The sequence below is a fragment of the Cygnus atratus genome, chromosome 3 (assembly GCF_013377495.2).
Source record: "Cygnus atratus isolate AKBS03 ecotype Queensland, Australia chromosome 3, CAtr_DNAZoo_HiC_assembly, whole genome shotgun sequence".
Classification (NCBI taxonomy): Eukaryota; Metazoa; Chordata; class Aves; order Anseriformes; family Anatidae; genus Cygnus; species Cygnus atratus.
Genome location: NC_066364.1, coordinates 100,606,807 through 100,631,289, shown reverse-complemented (window position 1 = coordinate 100,631,289; position 24,483 = coordinate 100,606,807). Strand labels below are relative to the sequence as shown.

Genomic DNA, 24,483 nt, shown 5'->3' with positions numbered 1-24,483 from the left:
TCTTGGCTGTATTTAATATTTGTCAACACACTTCAATAAAACACGTATCCATCATCTATTCAACTGATATTGAAGAGCAAGTCTTCCACAAGCTTTTTTTGTCTTTATTAATATTGCTTTATTATATACACAGCTATTTAGTAACCGAGCAGCATATTAACTGGGGACTCTAACAAATAATTAAGGCTGGACTCCATTTTCACAAAATCTAAGTGAAATGATTCATCAGCTCTGGCTGCAATTACTTTCTAGCCATTATCCTCAGACTAACCAGCAATAACTATGCCAGTACCCCATATATCTGCAGCTCTATAGGATCTGACATTTCACGTGTTCCACTCTTGGATTAAAAAAATGTATTGGAAGGAATTTTAGATATAACTTTTGTCTTTCAGAAGGTGAGATTCTGTCTTACTTCTCAGTTCTCACCTTTTCAGAATTAAGTATCTGAAACAAAATAATAAAACATTTGATCTAGTGCTTTCTAGAGGAGGAAAAAAACCTTCCTTGTCTATTCTGTCCCCAAGTTCAATATTACTTATAAATACATTTTAGTACAAATAAAGAACAAAAATAGTAATCAGAAAGCTCTGAATACAATGCTATCTTCGTTTTCTACTGCTGTGATTATGAGACCACAGTTCCAAATGGCCTACCTAGCATTTTCCTGACAGTACCCTCTGAAACTGGCAAAGTATAAATGACAGTTATGAGCATCTCTCTAGAAATATTTTCGGCAGAAATGCAACTCCATAAGGCCACCACCTGGAGCTATAGACGAATGTTTTCAAAGCAAGCACATGAGTCAAGACAATCTGACTTAAAGTAACTTTCTCAAGTCAGTTTTAAGATCTTGTCACTTATTCACCTTTTAACATGTTAAATAATATATATACACACACACATTTATATAAAAGTATCTATCAATCTAAAAATTTCTACTTCAAGCTCTGGAACCAAATTCACCAATGGAAAACAGTCATAAATACAGAGAGTTGGCTTCTTTTCCAATGAGAGTAACCAAGATCAAAGCCTGACCTTTCATTTCAAGTATCTGCTTAGGATAAAATTTACCCTAAAATCAGTGCCCCTTGGTCTAATTTAGGACCTTCCAATTGTTGCAGATTTTACTGTCAAATACTGTTGAAAATAATTACGTGTAAATTTGGGAAAGGGCCAGATTGGTGTACAGAAATCCTACCCTCCAAACTTAAAATCAGTACTTATTTGAGAAGGTGGAAGGAGCATGCTATCTGGTGTCAGCAAATAAACCAAGGAAATGGGAAGGTTAAAGCTGTGAAAATATCTTATTACACTGGACCACCTGCTTGTGTTGTCCGTTCCTCAAGAACTGGAGGGGGGGAAATCCCCTTGCCAGCCTGCAGTAGCATGTGCCTTTTCTTCTGCATCTGCTGCCTTGTAGCCATCACTGTTAATGAGTGCTGTAATTAATAGATAGCTCTCTCTTGTCTCTCTACTTGCACTCTGGGCTAAGCACTTTTCTCAAGTCAACATTTGAAAGAAAGCGGGTCGGCACTGACTTACAGCAGCTCTGCGAATTCCTTTTAATTTAGAGCACTTACACCACCACTGCACTTATTACCTTATAATTACTGGACCGCTCTCACATACATTATGATCTTAGACTAGAGTTAGAAGTTATTAGGGTACTAAAACATGGTGTCGCACTGTCTCTCTCCTCTTTTTTTGACACTGAATTTTATACAGCCATGATTAAAAGTATCGATCAACTTTCACATTCCACCTACTTATTTTTTATATTATTTTTCTACACACTAACACTGAGATCCTTTTATTGAATAAACAGATACCTGGTCTTCTTTTTGTCTCCATTCTTTTTAGACTCCATAGATTAAGTCTCAAAGTAAAGCAATAGGGGTCTATTACCTACCATCTATCGTACCCAGCTTGATGGCACATTCTTGTCTCTTTAAACCTCCCACTGCTGACTTTTTTCTCGCTCGTGCGATAATGAGCTCTAATGTCACCCTTCCCTTCCCAGAAAAGTCATTTGCAATTAATTAGTTGTCGAAATGCATGTTGTTTTAGCCAGTGCTATAGCGTCTATCTCCCACTCCAAGCGGTCAGAACCAAAACACAACTGCAGTTTTGCATGCATGAAAATCTGATCAGCAGCATTGCTTAGGCTGAAGCCAGTTTGCTGATGCTTCCGAAGCTGCAGTTTCTAGTGCTAACCGAGATACAGCTGCTTTTGGCCACAGCTTAAACAGCACAAACCGGACTGGTACATACTGGCAAAGCACAAATTCAGTTAAAACATTAACCATTCCATGGAAAAAAGGAAACAACGGCCCCTGGTTCTGAGAACAGAAACTTTTCAACACCCCCCCCCATCCCTCCGCAAAGAAGGGGAACCAGGATGAGGGCTGTGTACAAGCTGTGGGTGGGCACCAGGCACCTACCGCTACCATTCCTTTGCCACTGGGCTGCATCTGAAGGAAGGAATTCAGGAGCCATCTTACACGGATGGCAGGTGGGACCACCAGCAAATTATCATGCTGAACATTTGGAATAATGCCTAAGCTAGATCTCTGTAAAATCCCTCCCTCAGTTCCCTACTAATTACTACTTAGCTCGTTCCACTGAAGAATTCCTAGACACCATTGCATTATAGTCTAAAACTACAGTTGGAGCTTAATTCTCTCTTCCTCTCTGTGTCTGAAATTCTACAGCTCTATTATTCAAGCCTGAAATATTCACAACTATCTATAAATTCAATTGTCAGCCAGTGGGTTTTATTCTAGACCTCACTTCAATCTAAAATTAGAGGCACTAAAATTCACATTAACTCTAAGAGGAATGTAGTGAATAAGACTTTATTTCAAAAGAACACCTTTTTGTCAGAAAGAGCTATTTTCAAAATGATGGCTTTATCTGCATTCAAAGAGAATAAGCCCAATTCCACATTGTGCTGTTAATGCAAAATTTTTAGGTCACATTGGATTAATAAAAATCTAAATTTAGTTAAGGTTTATGAATAGAAATAACATGTGTCATATAAAAACGTACAGTATTTATTTTAAAGCCTTGGTGGGGTTGTTTTTTTTTTCTTTACTATATTTTAAGCCAAATAAAAGGCACCACCATTTGTGGTGGGTTACTCTCAGGTAAATTTGCTAACAACTTGGAGCTCTCGGGTAACCTTTCCTTTCAGTAACTACAGGGAAAGTAGCTAACTGGCTCTAGAAGCATTTCCATGCCCAAACACAGAAGAAACTACACAGGGTGCTGCAAGTTGCTAGTAATAGGTAATATATAGCACAACCCTTCATATCTGTAGTAAATTTGCCTCACAACTTCTTACAACTATGACCCCAAACCAGTCACTGCTGGCAGAAAGGTACAATGACAGAGCGCTTCAAAATACAACTCCTGCTTTAAAATGGTCTTAAACAATACGGAATAAATTGTATGCTATGTGCTTATGAAAGGTTGAATATATTAAGAATTTATTAATGCAATCACATTCGTACTTCCATCTACCTGCCACACTGCTAATGATATTGACAGCGCTGACACTGGCTAAATCAGTATCAATATACAAATAGAGTGCAAAAATTAACCACATCTGATTACAGCATATGGCCTTAAAAAAGAAAGCCTTCCTATTCAAGCCGTGAGAAGGTTTTTACATTCAATTCATGCATACAATTGGTTCAGAAAATTATTTTTCTCTCACCTCCCTTGTTATTAATACCTAAAGGAGGTCAGAAAAACAAGCCAATATTTCATAATCTGTGAGCACATCTCATGTTTGCTTTTCAACGATGAAAAGCTCTGCTTACAGCATCATTCGCTATTTCAGAGCTGCGCTGGTGGCTTCAGTGAGAGTAGTAATTAGTCAGAATAATTAGAGTGAACACCTTTATTACAGACCAACACAAAAGCCCCCTTTTACCTGCACACAAAGTTTTCAATTCTTTTCCTGAAAAGAGAATTGCTCTATTTCCATAAGTGCCAGAATAGGTTGTTATCAGTTGACGTTTTTAGTGACAGCTTCTACGTGGGAGCATCAGCAAGGCAGGTGTTATTATGCACACATAGCTACTTTGTACATTAACAGTGCCATCCATCTGATTTTCCTCCAACACATTCCTAACTCACATGCGTGTAGACCAAAAACGTCTTAACTTGTTATCCTCATCCTTTAACTATGAGAACCAATGCATAAAAGAAAGTCTTGGGCTAGATTACATGGGAAGCCTACAGCAGAATCGGGAATAGAACCCAGCTCTTTGCTTTGACCATGAAGACTACATTTCCTCTCAAATACAGCGTTTATTTTCGTATCATTTCACAGGTCTGCACCAAAAATCAATAGAGAGCAGTGAGACACGTTCCAGTGATTCCCCATACCTGTGTCTCTGAATGTAAGAAGAAAGGATATTAGCATGGAAAGAAACGAAAGCATTGTTTCTTGCACTGATGCCCACGACACCTCAAGACTTTCACCATGTCCTGTTGAAGAGCTGAGTAACAATCTCAGCTGAGCTGCTTTACATTGAGCATTTTTTTCTGCTTCAGCTAATTGCACTCTAGTAAAGTGACAAAATGTGAATCACTTAGTAGGAAAATGGGCACCAGCTGCTATTGTCAGAGAATGGAGATGCAGAAGAAAAGGAAAGTGACTGAATGAAGTGTCATGTCAGAAATCAACGGTGCAACGTGTGATTTGAGAAAACATGACTACTTTACAGAGACAGGGTGTCATTATGGCATCACAGTAATACGATGCTTTGACAACTGCTGGGTCTAACATATCATCATTGCATTAAGGTGCACTGGCTTAGTTGGGGGAAGGAAAAGAAAGGATTTCTTCTTTTAATAAGAAATATTATTGCAAGGTCTGCTTGGTTAACCTAGTGGATGAGATCATTAATTGCAAAGTATTGCTAATCTTGTTCTGTACATGCACAAACAAAACTGTCATTACGTATTAGGTCTTTGTTAATAAACACATATGTATAACCATGTAGTATTCTGTGCAAAACAGAACGACTGTAGTTTTCTATATATTTATTTTTTTAATGTTGAACCTTTCATTATTTTCTGTAATTTCTTCTTTTGCTCATGTTTTCTTGAAACCTCTACCACTTCACCTTGGCAAGGGAAAGCAAAGCAACCCTATGACTTTTTCCAGAGCAGCTGTCATAGCCACTAGCAGCCGGAACAGAAGAAGCAATGCTTGAAGCCATCATATTGCTACCAGCAGTGGCCTGAGTTAGCTGATGACTGGTGACAGAGGATCCGGCTTCCCCAACAGTTATATTGGTCTGCAGGCAACCCACTAAGCTCTGCTAAAGCATTTCCTACACACAAGGCAGCGGAAGGCTACACTGCTACACGTTCATTTATAGTGTAACAAATCAAGCCATTATCCGAGTCCTCGCATTTGTACCTAATCCGAGAGGCTGCACTTAGTTTGTTTCCTATGCCATTTTTCAAAAATCAAGATTTTCAAGTGACTGACTTTCAACACCTGCAGACCCTCTGAAATGAGGAGGAAATATTTTAAAACATTCCTCCACCCTGTATAAATATTCATTATTCCTTCCCTTTCTATTTCAAGTTGATTCCCTCTGCTTCCTGGTTGATAAACTTTGTTAACAAGAAGGAAATGATCCTGAGATACCCCAATGTGTTGCAAATTATCACTGTTGACAGCTTCTACATTTAAGGATTACATCTGATGCAACAATGCATACTAGTGTCATTTATCTTGAGCTCATTTCCTTGGACCTATTTCAACTGAGGGTGAGCATCTCTTGTTTATAGCTCTAAATACTGTAAGTGAGCAACTGGCAAATCAATAAAACTGTTAAATGCATAATAATACTGCGTAATTACTTACATGATGTTTTGCATAATTAACTGTCTGAGGTGTTCCTTGATATACTGGATACTCAGAGTATGGAATAACCTATAAGCCTATAAAACACATACTGTTTATATGAACAGAAATTATGTTTAAAACTCTCATTCTAATAATCCAAATCAGACCTTGGCACTACATGACAGAAAGCCTTCCCTCCCTGCCAAGCCTAAATCAATTCTTATGGCATTACTTCATAACTAACGTGATATTTCACTGATGATGACTATTACCCTGATTACTTGGAAGTAATGCAGTAATAGCAAAAATACACTTAGATTAAACAAACTACTGCTATTTAATCAATATTATTGAGACAAACTAAGTGTTTTAATAAGTCTGTATAGATGCACTAATGCTGGTTTAATTAAATGCATCCTTGGACATGCACAGGCTCTGCATTACACAGATCCTATGGCTTGACAGACCGGAACATAACTCTTCTCAATTTAAAAGCTGAAGCACTTATAGCCAAGAGAATTTAAATCTCTTCATACTACGGAGAGATTGTTCTTTTCATCAGGTACTTTTGGGGGGAACAAAAAGTAAACAGGGAAGAATTATTAAGGAACGACCTTCACCTTTGAGCCAAAACACCAGACACGGTGTGGTGCCAGCTCTCAGTAATACACTTGTCCAGTGCATCCAATATACGGCACTGCAGCACTTCTAAACAACAACAGCAACAAAAACTACAACTAAAAAGCAAAACACAAAGCTGATGTGAAAATCACAAATCTGACTTTGACGTTTGCACGTGTAAGCAACAAATATCCTATTAGCTGTATTACGCACTACTACTAACAGACCACCACTGCAGAGTTTCCTGAAGGAAAGACCTGAAGACCTACCTAATTCTACAGATACCATGTTTCAAGTAGACAGTTTCTTTATATGCTTTGATGAATCAGTTTTCAAACACATACACAAAAAAAAAAATTAAAAAAAAAATGCAAATATTCAATAGAAGGCCACACAAGTAGACAGCACTTTAAATGAAAATCATTCTGGAATGCCTGAAAGTTCTACGTAAAAGGAATGTATGATCTTGTATATTGTGCATGTATATATATATAAACACGTATCAATATTATGATTGTGGTATTTTGTATATATATTATGGCTCTATATATACAACTTAAACCTCAGTATATACTTCCTATTCCTACTTGATTTTAGGTTTCTCTTTTCTCCTGTTTCTAATTTTTTTTACAGTGTGAACAGGGCTGTTGTCCGCAGTTACAACTGTATCATTAGAATACATGATTTCAGACTTACCTTCTCTTGTTTACTGGCTTCTAGCCTAATGCTCCATATTTTTGTTGCTGCGAGTCGGCTCTTCAGAGTCTGGAGAGCTGTACAAACTCCACTAGCATGCCCAGTTTTAACAGAAAGGCTGTGATGTGACTATGAGAATGACAGCCAACCCTCATCATATGAAAATTAGTATATTGATCAGGAAGAGTAAGATTATATTACTCTATTTTCAAACTACAGACTAACACTTTTAATTCACATCACATCTTGAAAGAAAGCAAAAACTCTGGTTAAGAAGCCAGGTGTTTTTCAGTGATGGAGCATCATTTTATTGAGGATATACTCCCGTGGTATCAGGTGGAGTCCACCTGATGTCTCCAGCCCCCAGAGGACATGGAGAAGTGTCACAGAGTCATCTGATTATTAATTGTGGGGATTCGTTTTTTATTAAGAGAAGTCAGCTGAAGTAGCAAAAGAAAATCAAATGCTACATTCAGCTACTTCAAGGGAGAAAAATAAGAAACTACAAAAACAAAGATTTATTCAAGAACATAACAGGCTTTCTAAAGAGGGATTATTTTGAAATGATTACAGCATCAAAAGCAGTTACTTGGACCAGTCAGAAAGCCAGTACTACAGATCAGAGACACATAGCTGTCATTCATCACTTCCCAAAAGGAAAAAAAGACAACAAAAATGCCTTCAGTCTCAAGAGAGTCAAAGTTTGTATCATTAGATTTTTCACAATTTCTATCAGCAATTTCCTTCTATCTCTGAAAGGCAGCGCGTAGGTGTGCACACCACGCACCTGTCCCCCTACCAGTTCCCTCAGTGATCTTCCATGGATTTGTAACAGAAGAATTACAATTCGCTAGCCAAGCTCTGTTAAATTGGAGAAGAGATTAGCAAGAACATACCAGAAATAGTATCAAGGAGCTAGCGCCTTAGAAGCCTGAGGACTAAAAGTTCGGAAGCCCGCGATCCTTCTCCACCCCCGGCCCCTCTGCGGCCCAGCCACACGCCACCAGCCTCAAATCCCTCACACGCAGGCGACCAAAAAGCTACTTGGTGAGGTGGAAAATGACGTTTTCCTGCAATCAGTGTTTAAGTGAATGTTTGTCCCAGTGTGTTACACCATGCTGTCAGCTAGCAGCAGGGAGTCGTTGAGTTGTTACTACATTTGATTTGACTGCCAGTAGGAAGCTTTATTTCTACCAACTGTTAGTTGCCAGCTCTAAGGATCTTCTCTTGCTTTGAGAGATTATTTATTTTTTTTAATACAGTCTATTATTTCTCTTTCACTCTGAAGATTTAGTGTACAGCAGGAGAATCTCCCCATCACCATACATCAGAGCAGTCTCTTCCCTCATACTCGCTGCCTTGAACACAAAAAAGTAATTGTATTAAGGCAACTAGAACCTGGGCCTGACTCACACCAGTGAAGTGATTTTTACATGTGGACATCCGAAAGAGAGGTACAAAGCTAGATATTTGCGTAAGCAAACTGAAGCAGGGCAATTTTATCCTAAGCCCACATTTTCCAGAAAAGATCAGAGCCTGGAGGACCAGGTGTGGCGAGAGAACCGAGGTGCATCTTCCTTCCGAGGAGAGCATGCGCTCTTCTGATCTCTGCACGCTCCCCAACAGAGTGTTTAGAAGCTTTTTGGTTTGCTTGTTTATTACTCACGCATATCCTGAAAGGTTTCTCCTCTGTCAGACAAGATCCTATAACTTTAAGAGTTGTTTATAATGCTCCCTCTTCCTACATAATAATGATGATTTTGATAATTAGGATCTAATTATAATGGATCTGACAACAACTTCCAACAACGAAAAGCATCTTTAGAAAAATGAAAGCATATGCGTGAATAGTGTAGGGACGTGGGGGGGGAATACGTTCCTATGAGACAGGCTGAGAACTCAGGCTGAATGGAAAAGTAATTAACACTAAAGAGCTAAAACTGTAATTAAAGAAAATTTCATTAAAGGGAGGCAGGTGATTCCACTTTCCTAAATATGACAAGGTGCTGTATAAAAATAAAATAGTAGCCTGTTTCAGTGAGTGGAGCAGGAAAGCCATGTCTTTAACCAGATCAAATTCTCGAAATTGGCTGTCAAGACAGGATTGTTGTGATTTATACCCGTCTATCAAGCGCATGAAAGAGAGAGACAGGAGAGGAAAAGAGGCAAGCTGCTGTCGCTTCCATTCGCAAAGCACCTTTAATTTCCACAGCACCATCTGTTACCAAATCTAATTCACATTCCCTCCTAATCTGGTTTAGTTCCGTAATACTAATTCTTCCACTACTCTTATGGACATCGTTCTCAATGAAAAGCTTTGGTTCTGGGTTGGTAAAAAAAACTGAATATTATACAGTTAAGGTTCTGGTGACTTAAGTGAAGCATGTTGTCCATTAAAATGCACTCCTGGTAAAAGGATTTGTGTCCAGTCTGTGCAAAGATACAGAATTGCTCCTGTTTGAGAAAAGTCACGGGGGGATGGGAGACAAGAAGAAGGGGAGAAAAAGGGAAAAAAAACCACATCTGATGACAGGAAAGTAGGCTGTGGACATGAAAGCAGAGGTTGTCATAAAATACAATTGTTGTCAAGTTTAGTCACTTTCAGTACTGGGTATAAAATCACTTTGTCACGGTCTCATATCGAAAGCTTGAAACTGTATTTTTGCTAAGGAAACTAGGAGTGAAATGTTTAGATTCTGCAGGGTGAAAATACTTCAAATTATGAGATGCAGATGTCCATAAGACACCACAAAGTTAGGGAGAAAAATTCAAAGTGCTTTAAAACAATCTCAGGAAAGCCAATATTTCACCAAGGGCCACAGCATTACTTTACTCATAGCTGTGTTATGACAACAAAGACCCCCCAAAGATTTTGTAGGACCTTGCTTGGGAAGAGAGTAGAGGAGCACGCCCTTGCCGTGGACAAAGGCACATGGGGGTCTGCTGGCACTAGCTGTGACCCAGCTTGCTTGTCGGTTAATGCTGAGTGCTCTGAACAGGTCCTTTTGAAAACACCATAAAAAGAAAAAAGGGGACCTAGACAAATACTGCTACTATTAATATTGTGCTAGCACAATATTGATATCCAACTTTTTTGATTTTAACACAGACCTTAAACTGCATTTCCAGGGATTCCAGTGTACCATTATCTCCCTCTTACGCAGGGATAAAATGAGATACAGAAAAGGAAAGAGCAGCTAAGTGCTGCTCTGCAGGCCAACAACGTGGCATGGAACAGAATAAAGCTTCTGGGGAATCCCAATCCAATCCATTTTGCATTATTGCTCCATTTTATCTTTTTCCCCCATGGCTTTGATGGAAACACACCTTGGAAGTCTGAACTTTTACTTCTAATAAAGGAATTTGCCTTGAACTTCCAGAAATGAGACCTTTGTTATTTTTAAGTAGATAAGGGAAACTTACTTTAAGGCTCAATATGCCTAAACTAAATGTCTTCTTACACCTACATTAAAATGTTTATTTTTCTGTTAAAGTAACCCTGAATTGTGTGTAGTCTTCCCAAAAATAAAGCCTATGGCAAGAACATCTTTAGCCAGCACAGAGTAATGTGTGAGCAGTGTGTAGCTGTAAATAGCCCAAAGTTTGTATGCTTTTTTTATTATTTTTAAGGATTTGAAATAGAAGAGGCAGACAAAAAAAGGAACAAAAATATTTTGATAGAATAAGAATATTCCACAATGTGCAAAAAGAGGTACCATCACATTAGATGAAGGAGTAACATGCAAAAAATGTCTTGGCAAAAGAAAGGATTATAAATTTGTAACTGCTGTCAAACATCCATGAACAGAGATGTCAGTTACAAAGCTGACCATGAATTCTGAGCAAGTCTCCTCCTCCAGCATTACTGTTCGATTCACAAATTGCTTAAGTCATCTGGGTAATTTTATAAATGGTGTTGGGTTTGTTATTTTAATGGGAAAAGTAGGTAACAAACAAAATCAAATTTGTTCCAAGTACAGCACATCTGCCATTCACTGTGGGGTCAAAAGCTCGGGTACAGGGGAATAAAGCTGGTGACTCTGAAGCTCTGAAAATTTATACTAGCTAATGGTGTTATTCCCCAGCCCAGACCATGAATTCAGAGGGTCTAAGGTCCTGATACTCTGATACATGAGATACAGGTGGTATACCATAATCTCCTCCACCCAAGAAAAACCATACTGACATCGAAGGGCTCAGAGGGCATAGCAGCCTATATCCCTTTTATGTTAAACCATTTGTGTGATATGAGCCCTACCTGTTAATGCACATTTCTGTCTCTACGCTATTTTCTATGTCCCTTAACATCTGCCAATGAAAACTTCAAGAAAAATGAATCTCTTTCTTTCAACTGTTTCTTTGTTGATCTATCTTGATTCTAGAGGCACTGGAAATTAAAAATAGGTAAAACAAATACTTGGGTATGCTACTGATGACCAGTCATCGTATGCAGAGATAAATCAGAGACTTTGTAGAAGCAAAAATCTATGCAGCTTAAAGTCCCTTCTAGCCTGTATGGGACTGTAATGTGTGATTACAGATTTTTACAAATAAATAAATAAACCTTTGGCTTTTCACACTTCCGTGTTCTTCACATATTACTATGTGTAATTCAAACCCATTTATGCCACTGGGTTTACATGTCAGAGATTTGCCTCTGGATACAAGCAGCAAAGGTCAAGAAGGAACTAGCAGTAACGGCTTTCGCTTTCAAAATGTTTGCATGACTCCAGCAAGTTTTCAGGATGAGCTTTTCACAAAGTCCTGATATAGTTTCTACTCTTATATCTTTTGCCTTCTGTTTTGGTGGGAGTTGCAGGAAAAAAAAGGAGAAAATTCAGCATGATCAGGAAAAAATCATCTAAAGTAACAAAGGTGTACCAGCCTAATTACTGCATTAAGAACAACTGTGTTGCTACTTGCAATTGTAAAGCAATCATATCAATAACCTGCAATTAGTACATGCTGAACCTGTGGTCATCTCTTGGGTAAGAATTCACCAAGAGATTTGTCCAAGAAAAGCTTTACTTGAACAGGCCAGCATTAATTACTTCATATTAGACAATGCTTTTTTTCTCCAACAAATTAGCTTTCATTATTTCAGCAGTGTAAACTCTGGATTAAACATGTATTCTTTGTAAATCTAAAACTTCTGCTTAAGCCTACCGTGTTTGGGTGAGCAATGCAAGAAAGACTGACCTGAAGAAAGCACTGCACTCCACCACTAAACTAACGCACACGTTTGATCCTGAGAAGCCTTGTGCCTCGCTCATTTCAGGGCAGGTTCAGGCTGCCCAGCAAATTGAGTATCAGCCCCGCTCAGTTAATGCGAGTGCATTAAACAATAATTTTACCATGTTGGGCTTTATATTTTGTGTCACGATAGGACTAAGCTCTGGAATAAACAACCACCTGCACTTCCCTAAACACCTGCCTGAACATATACCAAAGCTGCTTCCCTCCTTAGCTGGTTCTGTGCAGGTGAACGGGTCTGACAGCAGCCATCTTATATTACCATGTCTTCACAGAATTAATAGCCTTGAGCTCTAAAAGGTAATTTATGAGCAACCAGGATACCACCAGTACACTCAAAACTTTAAACCATAAAGGGAAGCTTAATAAACCAAGGGTGTTTGTGGAGATCAGCACAAAGGAGGCCACGCTCATCTCCCCTGGATGGCCGAACCAAAGACTCGGATCTAAAATGGAACACCAGCTGAAACGCCTGCCACAGCACAACAAAAAAAGATAGGCAAATGATGATGTGTGATTGGCCGGCTGTACGTTATACCGGCACTGTTATCCTACAGGTTTTATTAAATACGAGAGCCTAAGATTGATGTTGTGGGTGATAAGGCCAAGAATGCTGGAGAAGTGGAAAAATATGGCAACAGTATGCAGTACATCACTACTAGGATAATTATTTATATAAAAAGTTGGCGTTCTTAGACTTCCAGCATGTAGGGATGAAATTTATACATTCAAAGAAGACAATAATAACCTGTTAGGTTGTGGTGACAGATGTGTTTTTAATCCAAATGACCACAATCTCCAGTCTACCTGTCATAAAGGGACACCAAAAAAATCAATTTTCTTTTCATAATTCCTTAAGTTGAAAGGGAAAAAACACAGAGGCATGATAAGTGTCTCATTCCAGTGGACAGATGGACAGGCAGTAGGAAAACGAGATGAATAAAAAGCACTGTTCCTTCACTAATGCTATTCTCACTTGTTACATGCTGCATCTCAGAGTTAGGTAAGGTATTCCTTCCTCAGACTTTTCAAGTATACCCCTGCATAGTCTAAGGTATATTCCACACAACAAGATGTTGCTGTAAAGATTAAGAAGCACATTACAGTACCTAGACTTGAGAGCTATCCTGTAACAAGCTAGGACAGAAGCACTACTTCAGGTGCACATCATTGTCCTGAGGTACTTTCCCACATGTCTCTTATTCTTAATTTCTCCATTACTAGGAGGAAGATTTCAAGCTGTAATGTTTTAATTTCTAAAAGTTCATACAGAAAAGAAGCCCTGGCAAAAACTGAATAAATGTATCAGTCCCTTCTGATGCAGAAGAAAAGGGAAAGAAATACACAGCCCATTCCTGTCCCCTCCACCCACCACACACACATACCCACACCACACATTCGCCACAAATCTTTGCCAGCTTGCATTCTTCCAGGGGTAAAAAATGACAAAGAAATTTAACTAAGTTAATTTTAAGTGCTGAAGATGTAGGCAGACTGCTCAGTTATTTAATTTTAAAAGATCTTCATTTTCCCATCTGTGTTATGGCAATTTTATTACACATTCGGCAAATTTACAGTAACAAGATGTTCCCCTGACAAATTAATCACTTTCCAAGCATTTTATCATATAAATAAAATATCACCTCAAGAGAGAAAATCAGCTCAATCAGTTGATTTAACCCATCTTTCGGGGAACTCGTCTGAAACAGATTGTGCGCATTTTTTCTGAAGAGGGACCACACACATCCTTCTGGACTCCCAGCTCATATGGTGAGGTTTTTCAAAAGAAAATGTTTAAGGCTAGCTGATGGCATGCAAGATTCTCACTGGAAGAACTACAGTGCTGCAGTAACAGACTCCTATCAGGAACAGAGCCTTTTCATTTAGGAGGTGGCACTGACTTTAACCAAGGAACTACACTGCCCCTTAGATCACCGATAGTAATTTCTGCAATATTTCTGTTTTGCAACAGTCATAATATAATTGCCAAACATTTTAAAAAAAAAGCTCTATTGTTTTAAGAATCTCATAATAAATAACAAAATTCCAACCATTTTTGCAGCTGATCAAACCCAAGTGGGGTTTTTGTTGTAGTCCCGTGTTCCTCCCCCCACCCCCTTTTTTTTTTTTTTTTTTAATTCCCCAGCACTCTCCACTCACTGTAGAAAGTAAATTTTTGTTTTTATGAAAAACAAGAGACTGGCAACATTAGAGATGTCATACATGGACAGCAGAGAGGTGGCTTCAGTTCAAGTTTTCCCAAACTAATCCTTAAAGCAACTCACTGCCTTTCTGGAGAGAATCTGTCGCTGAAGCAATTTAACCTCTCTCCCTCTGCCCTGCTCCCTCCATTCTCCGTTCCATTCGGGGACTGCCAACAACAAGAACAAACACAAGCAAGAAGGACTGACTAGCTCTGGTTATGTTACTAGACCCTAAAGTTGCTAGAGCCAAAAAATGTTCGCCAACTTTCTTACTCTTTACCTGGAGTTAATAGAAGAATTTCCTTTTTTCTTGCTCCTGTATCAATATAGACATTTATTCACATGCAGATATTTATTCACATGCTTAAAAAAAAAAAAAAAAAAGTAAATCACCCTTTTACCAGAAGAGCCACCCCAACAAAAAACACAGATACGTAAGTCTTGCAGCATGACTATACTCTCCTATGAGATATTTATAATATTCACAGCAGCAAAGCTGTGGGTGCCAAAGAAAAGAGAATTCACACATCCAGGCAGTCTTTTAATCTCCTTTACCTCCCCCGGCAAAATACTAACTTGACCTCCCTCTAGCACGTGATATAATTTATAACAATACAATTCCCTTACCTACAAGTTGGAAAACAGCATGCTTTATGAAACTTTATATAGCAACGTAAATGCTAGTATTTGCTAATTAGGCCATATAATTAATAAAGCTGTAAATAGCCATATTAATACTACAAGACACTACTGTTAAAAGCTACAAGCTCTGCATAACCCTGAATGGCTTGAGTGTTATCAGTAAAGAATTTTTAGATGAACAATTTATGTACAACCACAAAATTTCATATCCTACAGGCATCTTTTACCTGCTAAAAACATTCCTGTTTTAAGTACTTTGTTAAAAAAAAAAAAATGACTCTGAGATCATGAAACACAGAGAAGCATAATCTCCAGCAATTTATTCTGACTGTAGGTCAGGGCAACTTCGCATCTTTAAATGGGTGATGAACATAAAAATAAATAAAAAGACTATATAACAACTCAATCTTATACTTTTATCTATTGGGAAAAAAATGGTATTTCTTATGCAAGATGCGAGTGAGTTAGAAAAGGTATATTATCCACTGATGCCTTCCATGTAAGTATTTTGCTAGGGAATCTACTACCCGTATCAAGTGACTTGTGCATGCAGGTTTTGCAGGATCAGATCCCAAGAGTCAGTGTTTCATTTAAGGAGCAGCTTCTTCAGCTATCACTAGAAAAAAGGGCAGTCCAAATGCAAAGTGTCTGTCATAGAATATTTTCTTTTTTCCTTGAAATGTTAAAAAAAATCCTGTTCTAATTAATGTATTTATTTAAAAGTCATGGAGCAGCTAGAAGTGTAAATCAATGGAAGATACTCTATTCTCATCTATTACACACAGACCAACTTTTTGATCTACATATAATTAAAAGCAGTGCTTTTCTTGAGCATAGAAGTGTAAAGTCCAAACACTTGATAACAAAAAGTACAAAGAGAAGATACTAGTTTTTCCTCACTTACATCTTTAAAGCTGAGCAAAGTCCAGTGAGTTTACGTGACACCGGAATACCACTTTGAATCCAGCATCCTGCTAGGTACTGAAGACCCAGGTGCCAGTGCACCCACTGGGGAAGTGGATGAATTTGATTCCATGCAGTAAACATTCAATTGCTTTAAAGATTCAGCTCACCTGGTTAGAGGACCTAGCCAGCATTTCGTAACTATACATAGCCATTCACAAAATGAATGGCAAATCTTGCAGAGCTCACGCAGGGTAGAAAGCTCCAGGATGAGAAGTAACCTCTGCAAACACTGGGTCCCCACGCTCCTTTATTTAACCCAAATTCCTGCTGAAATGCATTTATTCTGGCAATATCTAAATGGCCTTCAATTGGTACACCTTTCGCAGTCTGCTGATGGACTTGAAAAACTTTGTACATGGAATTTAGATGCTTTGGCCTTAATGTTTGAGATGCATGGAATTCCTTCTACTGGCCTTTCAGTTAAAACTTAAACTCTTCTTTTGAAAGTCACGTCCTTGCAGTTCTGAAGGAGCCACTAATCCCTGTATACATCATAAAATATTTCCATTCCTTTTTCCTCCCCTACATTTCCTGGTTCACCAGGGAACATATACAGTACACCTAAAAACATTTAATAGTGGAGTCAATCTAAATGGATAGCGACAACTCAAAGTACCAGAAAGCTAAGAACATAAGAGTTTAAGCTATTTGCAAAACTTAATCTTCAGTTAACTTTGATTCTGAGGATCACATTTTAGATGGAAGATGCATACTGACACTGATTCAGATACTTTAAAATAGTCTCCAGGAACTCACTTTTGCAAATAAAACCTCTCCAATCTGAGGAAGATGCAGGATACAGAACCTTTTAATTTGAAAGATGACAAAGTGGATTATCAGTTAGTTACACGTGCCAGTAGGGTGATCCATTACCCATGGACATTCTACTGAAAGTACACCATGTTGCCTTAATAGTAGCTACAGCCTTATTGGCTTAAAAAAAACGTAAAAAGGGTTTTGCATGTGAATTGAACTTAATAGGTTTGACATGGACTAACCTTATAGAATCCAATCCACTCAAATCCCTTTGAAGGCTGCAGCTGAATTTCATGCAAATCTTAGAGAAGTAGCCAGGCTGTTGGGATTTCATGATGCTGCGTCCCTTTCTTCTGCAGATCTAAACCCAGGCAAAACAATGACACAAAACCCTCCCACGATTTCAAGGATTCCTCTTAAGACGATCCTGTTTTTATTCTTCAGCCCAGGAAAATAAGATATTTGAAAATTGGAAAGTAAGAAAAATTTCACATCAGAAACATATCCAAGTATGAATCTGATCTTTTTATTTTTTTTAAACACAGCATTGCACTACACCAACGTTTCCTACATTAAGAAATAACCTGACATGATACCACCACCATTAAAAATTTCAGACTAGAATGATTCAGATGAATTTCCTACTCTAATATCTAGCTCTAATAGATGTTTACCTTTTCTAAAAATAATTCAATTTTAGCAATAAATAATCTACCATTGTCTAAACTTTCTGGTGGTCATTTTGAAAAAAATCAAAAAACTGCTGAACAAATCTATTTATTTTTCAAGGCCACTGTACCAATATGAAATTCTGCCTGCTCACCCCCATTTAAAAATCTCTAAAGAGATGTAAGTGTTCTATGCACATTTATATAAACACAAAAACATAAGTATTTTTGTCTGGAAAACAATGTATACACTGACAGCTGGAAAATTGTTCCTTGGCTGGATTTAATCTTCACCTGGTAAACGTAAGAGAAAAGGGAAAAGGAACAACATTTATCAACTACTTTTTCTCTTAGAATAAAGAACAGATGACTAAAATGTAACTAACTATAACCAAATCAAAACCACACAGTATATATAAAGCACCGACTATGTAAAGTAGTTATAAATTCTTGGTTAACAAAGGGCACAGAAAGCCCTTAAAGGAAATATTTTATTTCTGCTAAATTAATACCTAAAAGCATTACATTTCATCAGTTTCACTTAGGTTTAAAGTCCCCAAAGATTCTCCTCTTGAAACTGGCTATATTTTATGTGCAAACCAGGCTGAGAGCTATCTAAATCTAGATAAAACTCATTGGCTTGTAATCTTCACAATGATCTATACATCTAAATCTATATGCAAATCAAATGCTCTCATGCATTAACGCATTCCAAAGCATCTAAGAGTAAGAGTGCTTTCTCCCTCTCACAACCCCCCCTTCCTTCGCTCCTCTCCCCCTCTTTATTTACACGAGCTACCTAAATAATTCACACTGCCTCCTTTTCAGCCTGAATGTTCTTCTGTTGAAGCCTGCAATGAGCTATTGCAGTAACCAGATGGACACATGAATGCAGCAGGTGGGACAGATGGCAGACCGCCCTGTCTGACGCTGGCTGCCTCGGCTTGGACTGCCTTTTCCTTCCAGGTACATTATCATCAGTGTAGCAGAAAGCAGGATGCAGAGGGGAAAAAAAAAATTTACATACACTACTATATGAATCGGTTAAATAAGTGAACGGATGCATATTTGCTTTCTAAACCAAAATGCAATTTACTGAGAAGGTGTGTGAAGCACTTCCTCTCCTCCCTTACAAGGGAGTCATTCACCAGCAAGCCTGGGAGATGCACACAAAACAAAATATGGCTGAAATCTTATAAAGACCTTAAACTGATGACTTCACAACAGTTTTGAGTCAGCTTCAATTTCCAAAAACCTCTGCCCTCTTGCAGGTGTTTTTTTTTTTTGGTGGATTGGTGGGTTTTGTTTTGTTTGTTTTGTATAAATCTACGTATCTTTTTGTACACAGTCACAGTTTTTAGACGAAATCTTAACAGCTATTATACATACAGTGAAAAGCCTCAGTTTCCATGTGGGCAGTACATTTCTTGACCGAATTTCTTCTGCTTCCCACTTCAGGGCACATTAAATCTAACAGCTTATTACAAAAGATTTGGTACTTCTAGGAAAGAGATGCAAGCAAAAGCTGAAGCAGTAAGTCTTTGTTTTACTTTAAAAATTAACATTTTAATATGTTGCTTTTCTCTCTGGACCACTGGGCAAAACACTGAAAAGGACATGAAGAAAAAAACTACAACATGCTTTTTAATCAAAAACACATGAAAGAACAAAATCTGAGGACACACCTGGCGGTTTGACTTGCACGAATATCATTGTACCACAAGTTAGTCTTTTTCATAAAATGTACTGCTGTTCAAATGAGCAGAAGTCATTAACTTCATACTCTTTTCAGACCAGCAGGCAACTGATTCAGTGTATTAACTGAAAGTGCTGTTTCAAGGACAATTTTAAAAAATCATATTGAAAAAAGATATTGAAAAGTAAGTGCTCAGTTAGACGCTCTGTGCAATCCTACGCTATCCAAATCTGTCTCCAACCTCTTCTCCTACTTCTTGTGCGATATGTCAATGACAGCAGCTTGTGTTGCTCCCTTGCCTGTCTCCCTCCCTTTCACACTACTTTTCACTCTACCTCCTTTTCATTAAATACACCTTCTCTGAACTGACACAGGAGAAACCACCCACCTCTCCTTCAAAGGCTTTCCCACGGCAGATTTCTGCTGATCTACAAGAAAACAATCCATGCTTCATTGTTAGGCTGAAGTTAATGCTTTTATTGTAAATTAAAAATACACAAATGCACAAATTTTACTCAACTGCATGTGCACAGTATGGTTGCATTTCCCATATTAAAAAGTATGTTGTGCCCTTTTCTGGGGCTTTCACGAATTGCTTAGATTTGTAGTCATCAGAGTTCTTGAACAGGAACTACCTACATACTTACACACGACGTATGGCCCCTGCCATGCATACTATGCATACTACCATAACAGAAATACTAGTAATAACAGAGTAAATCCCATAGAATTGATTTGCAATTATACTCAACTACTGTAGAAAAATATCTTTTCTTTTAATCAGAATATGCAATGAGACAATGCTGAAGGTAAGACAAAATGCACAAATTGAGACATGCTACGTGTTAGATTCTGCTCCCTCTGAGCATACTGGTATAACTGGAAAAAGGAACTGACTGTAAATAAACTTGTATGGGTAAACAATGACTGGTCCAAACTGGCAACTAAAGCCTGAAACAAACACGAACTTACCTGTTCAGAGATTTAAACACACCGAGCAGGGACTCTAACAATAATAAACATAATAATATAGCATCTAGTTTCATCTGGCAGAGGGAGAAGACAAAAGGTATTATCAAAAAGTTTATTCTTGTATATTTCTGACCTGGCAGAAGCCAGGAATTACAGAAAATCTCAAGAGACAGACTTCTTTCGTGGGATGCCCAGACTGATTTTGAGGCCAAAGAGGTTAAGCACTTTGGCTAGACTTCGGATAAGTACTATGCATGCCTACATGTCCTGACTGAAAATCCTCAACTTCAAGGTTTTCTATCACCATATCTTAGGGAGGAAAAAAGAAAAAAAAAGAAAAAAAATATAAACATATGCAAAGGATTATATATGTAATCTAACAAAATTGTGCAACAGATTTCAGTACCAGCAACTTCTAGAAATGGTGAACTATGCACTAGCAACTTGACAAAAGCGTTTCAAGGTAAACTAACCAGTTTACAACAGCACAGAGAGCCAGTAAAAGCAGGGCACTTTACAGTCAGTTTGCAAATGCTATCACACAAGTTATGGTTTCATTATTATGAGATAACCTGTTTTCTCAACAACAATATATAAACAGAACTCTGAACATGCAAGAACACCCTCTTTAAAAATAAAACTCTGAGCCACTGCCAGTTTGTCACAAAAGAACGCACACACCATTGGAGCAGCAATCCTAGAGCTAAACTAGGATTTTAAGAAGCATATTATACGGGTAAGCTTGTTTCACTAGTGATAAAATGTTAATACAATGGAAAACTATAAATTCTGTTTTCATCAACAAAAAAACTCATGGATGAAACTGGTCATATATTCTTAACGTTGAAACTGTTTATTTAACTGTATTCAAGGTATTTCAGAAAATAAATAAATTCCTTGCTATCTTTTACTCTCAAACAAATGAATTAATTTCTCCTTAAATTTTAATCTTGAATGCAATCCTCCTGCTCGTGTAATGCTTGCCATTGCTTGTGGACATATGCATGTGGACACACATAACCAAAGCCCTCATGTGAAGCCTGAGGTATGCCCTCAAAAATCAGACTTTTACCTCTACAGAAATAGATGCATGTGAACACCTTGACAGCAAAAGGAGTTGAGCTGCACAGGTGTCTGTGAAGACAGGATTTTGACCCTACAAAAGCAGCTAATGTGCACACTGGCATTTCAGTGAAAATACCTGTATGCCTAAACACATACCTATAACGTGACAATTTGCAAGAAGCGAGAAGGCTGAAAGCTTGAAAAAATTAATTCTGTTCTATGAGGAAAACAATTGTCAATTCCAATCCCATGAGAGCACCAGAAAAAAAGACAACATAATTATACTTAAGGTGGACTTGATAAAAACCATCAGGGAGCTGATTTTCAAAAGGATCAAATTTTCTCTAGAATTCTGCAAACAGAATATCAGATTAATTTTCCTATGGTCTGAGGTTGTAGAACTTCTGAAAACACAAACCCACTGCAGGAAAAAATGAGATTTTGTTTTTTCTCCAAACTAAATACAGCCTCATAGATACTAAAGATTTTCAAAGTCCAGCCCAGGAAAAATAGGAAGGAGAAGCCATCCAACCAACCTTGGAGTAGTAAAATTACATATAGTATTTATGAAAAAATATGTCTCCTCAAACAGATCTTTACCTAAAATGTGAAAATTTCTCTGGTCAGACAAAGCACTGATAAAGACATAGAAACGTACGTAGCTTATAAACAATCCTTATAACAAGAGGTAAATTCTGCTTCCACTGCAAACACATGCCCCTAATTTTTAAAACAGAACCTAAGTGAGGGCAGAATTTGATGCTGAATGTAATGGATATAATAAAGACATGTTTTTAAAAGCTTTCAAAAATGCAACTTCCAAGGAATGGAAAAGCTGCCTTTATAAAGAACTGTGTACAGAGGAAATAAACAGATGTTAAACCCTAACTCTTAAAGGTATAATTTCAAAAAGATTAGATGATTTACCTACTCCCTATGTCAACGACCAAAATTATTAAACACTAAATGCTGACAGTCCATCCTCTCTTCCCGCTGCTGCAGAAACTGAAGCATCAACTTTGAACACCTTGACATTTGCCTCTGTGCCTCTGGTTTAACCCTAACAGAGGTTTACTCTTAAAAGATGAGCAAATGTCTCTAAAAATCTCAAATACATAATAATTCTTGCACTTATTTCTCTGCAGCTGAGCAGAGCCATTTACATAGTCCACTGAACACTGTTTAGTAAACACGACAAGAGCGCTTCTATCTTACTGCCCTTGTAAAACCAAGGCAGGGGTTGTTTTTAGTGCACACTCTGGTTCAGTGTTAATCCTGTTTTATGTTGTTCACACCTGCCGCTGACTAGCAGCCTGCTGATGGGTTGTGGTTTGCACTGCTCTCAGACAATCCTCACCAGCTTCAACAGAAACTGATCTACCGAAGTGGAAACAATCCCTCAATTGCTATGCAAAAACTTTAAAAGGGAAGAACTGGAATGCATGCCTCATTTTCCTTATTTTACTGCTTCCAACTGTTTAAACAAGGGGTTTTACATCTACATGCTTGTGTTTAGTCCTCATGCCTCGTTTTTCTAGGAATTCTTCTCCAGATAACAACTCACGGCAACAAATGTCATGTACAACCTTTATAAATACAAGCTGTGTAATTAACTCACCTTTTCTTTTGTGCCTAAGAACATAATAGGCTTTGCTTTAACAGAAGTGCTGAATGTTGATAAAGTGCTCTTTTGTGAACTTTTACAGAAACAGGCTTTTGCAGATTTTCTAGTAAACTTCCTTTAATATAGTCACGTGAAATTCAAACATTACTATTTTAGAGAACAGTTTTTTGGTGGGGGGTGTTTTTTTGTTTAATGTTTTTTAAAATCAGAATGCTATGCTGACCTACACATTTAAACATTAAAAAAAGGCCATGAGGTCTGAACTTCCTCGTTATGACTTCGGCTTCATTAGTACATCAAGATTGCTTTACTACGGGAGACAAAACGGTGCTCTGTGATTAAAGGAATGGGCTTCGAATTAGGTAGTGCTCAAATCCAGACAGAATAACAAAATCAGGAGAAGGAAACCCAATCACAATAGAAACTGTAATGTTGTGCTCACCAAATAAGTCGTGTGTTGACATCAGGGATAAAAATCATGTGCAACTGTATGGACTCACACACTCAGATGTAGGTACTGTTACCTACGAAGTTTTGCACCCAAGAGTCTCTAAAATGGAGAGCCGGCCGTACTAATTTCACACCTACTTTAACGTGCTCTTTTATGACTAGAATAACATTAAAAAGCATCAGAATAATTGGAGACTGAATCCTCTATGCCTCCTTTTTCCTGTTAGGCCATTTTGGCCTTTTCCCTTCTACAAACAAGAAAATATAAAAATGCTTTCTGTCCAAGAGCCAAGTTCCTATATCTCTTCAAACACTGTATGAACCTTTTCATAAATAAAATGCTGGGTGGAGGCCAGTCAAGGCAATTCTCAGTCTATTAAAATTTATTTTGCATCTCGTGGGGAAAGACGTGCTGAATGACCATGACCATACTTTGTGACTTTAATTCTGCATAGGAACACCAAGGCGTTTCTATCTATACAGCAGGATCACGTGCATCAATCAGATATACGTATTCTATTCCCTAGCTTTTCATCCAAAATTCATCAGCAGAAACAAACCAAGATCAAATAATCTTTATGTATGCTCAGCATTTCAACCTCACTTGCAATTCAGATGTAAAACCAAGGAAAAAAGCAGGGTCAGTCTTACGTTGCCTCACCATCTCCATCGGAAGGTTTTCTACCTCCTCTTGAGTCAACACTAGACTAAACGTGTTGGCACAATGCCAACACTGCTTTTAAGCTCACACAGAAAATATTATGGGGTAATCTTAGTATTTCCTGGTCACGCTCCTTTAGACAACTCTATTCTGGTGTAAATGTCACATCCTGACAGTGAATCCTTGAACACAGGCTCCATTTCTTCATTGATTTCTTTTAAAATACTATCAAATCATTCATTTTTAAAATCAATTATAGAGACCAATCCAAAATCTAATAAAATGAATGGCATTCTTTCAATCTAGTTTTGAATCAGGCCACTACTAGTAAAGG

At 37.9% G+C, this 24,483-nt stretch overlaps 1 protein-coding gene across 5 annotated transcripts in view; it reads right to left on the bottom strand.

Annotated features, from left to right (window-relative positions):
- ESRRG (estrogen related receptor gamma) overlaps positions 1 to 24,483 on the bottom strand; it is a 383,447-nt gene that overhangs the window by 129,732 nt on the left and 229,232 nt on the right. The gene's annotated exons all lie outside the window — the stretch shown is intronic.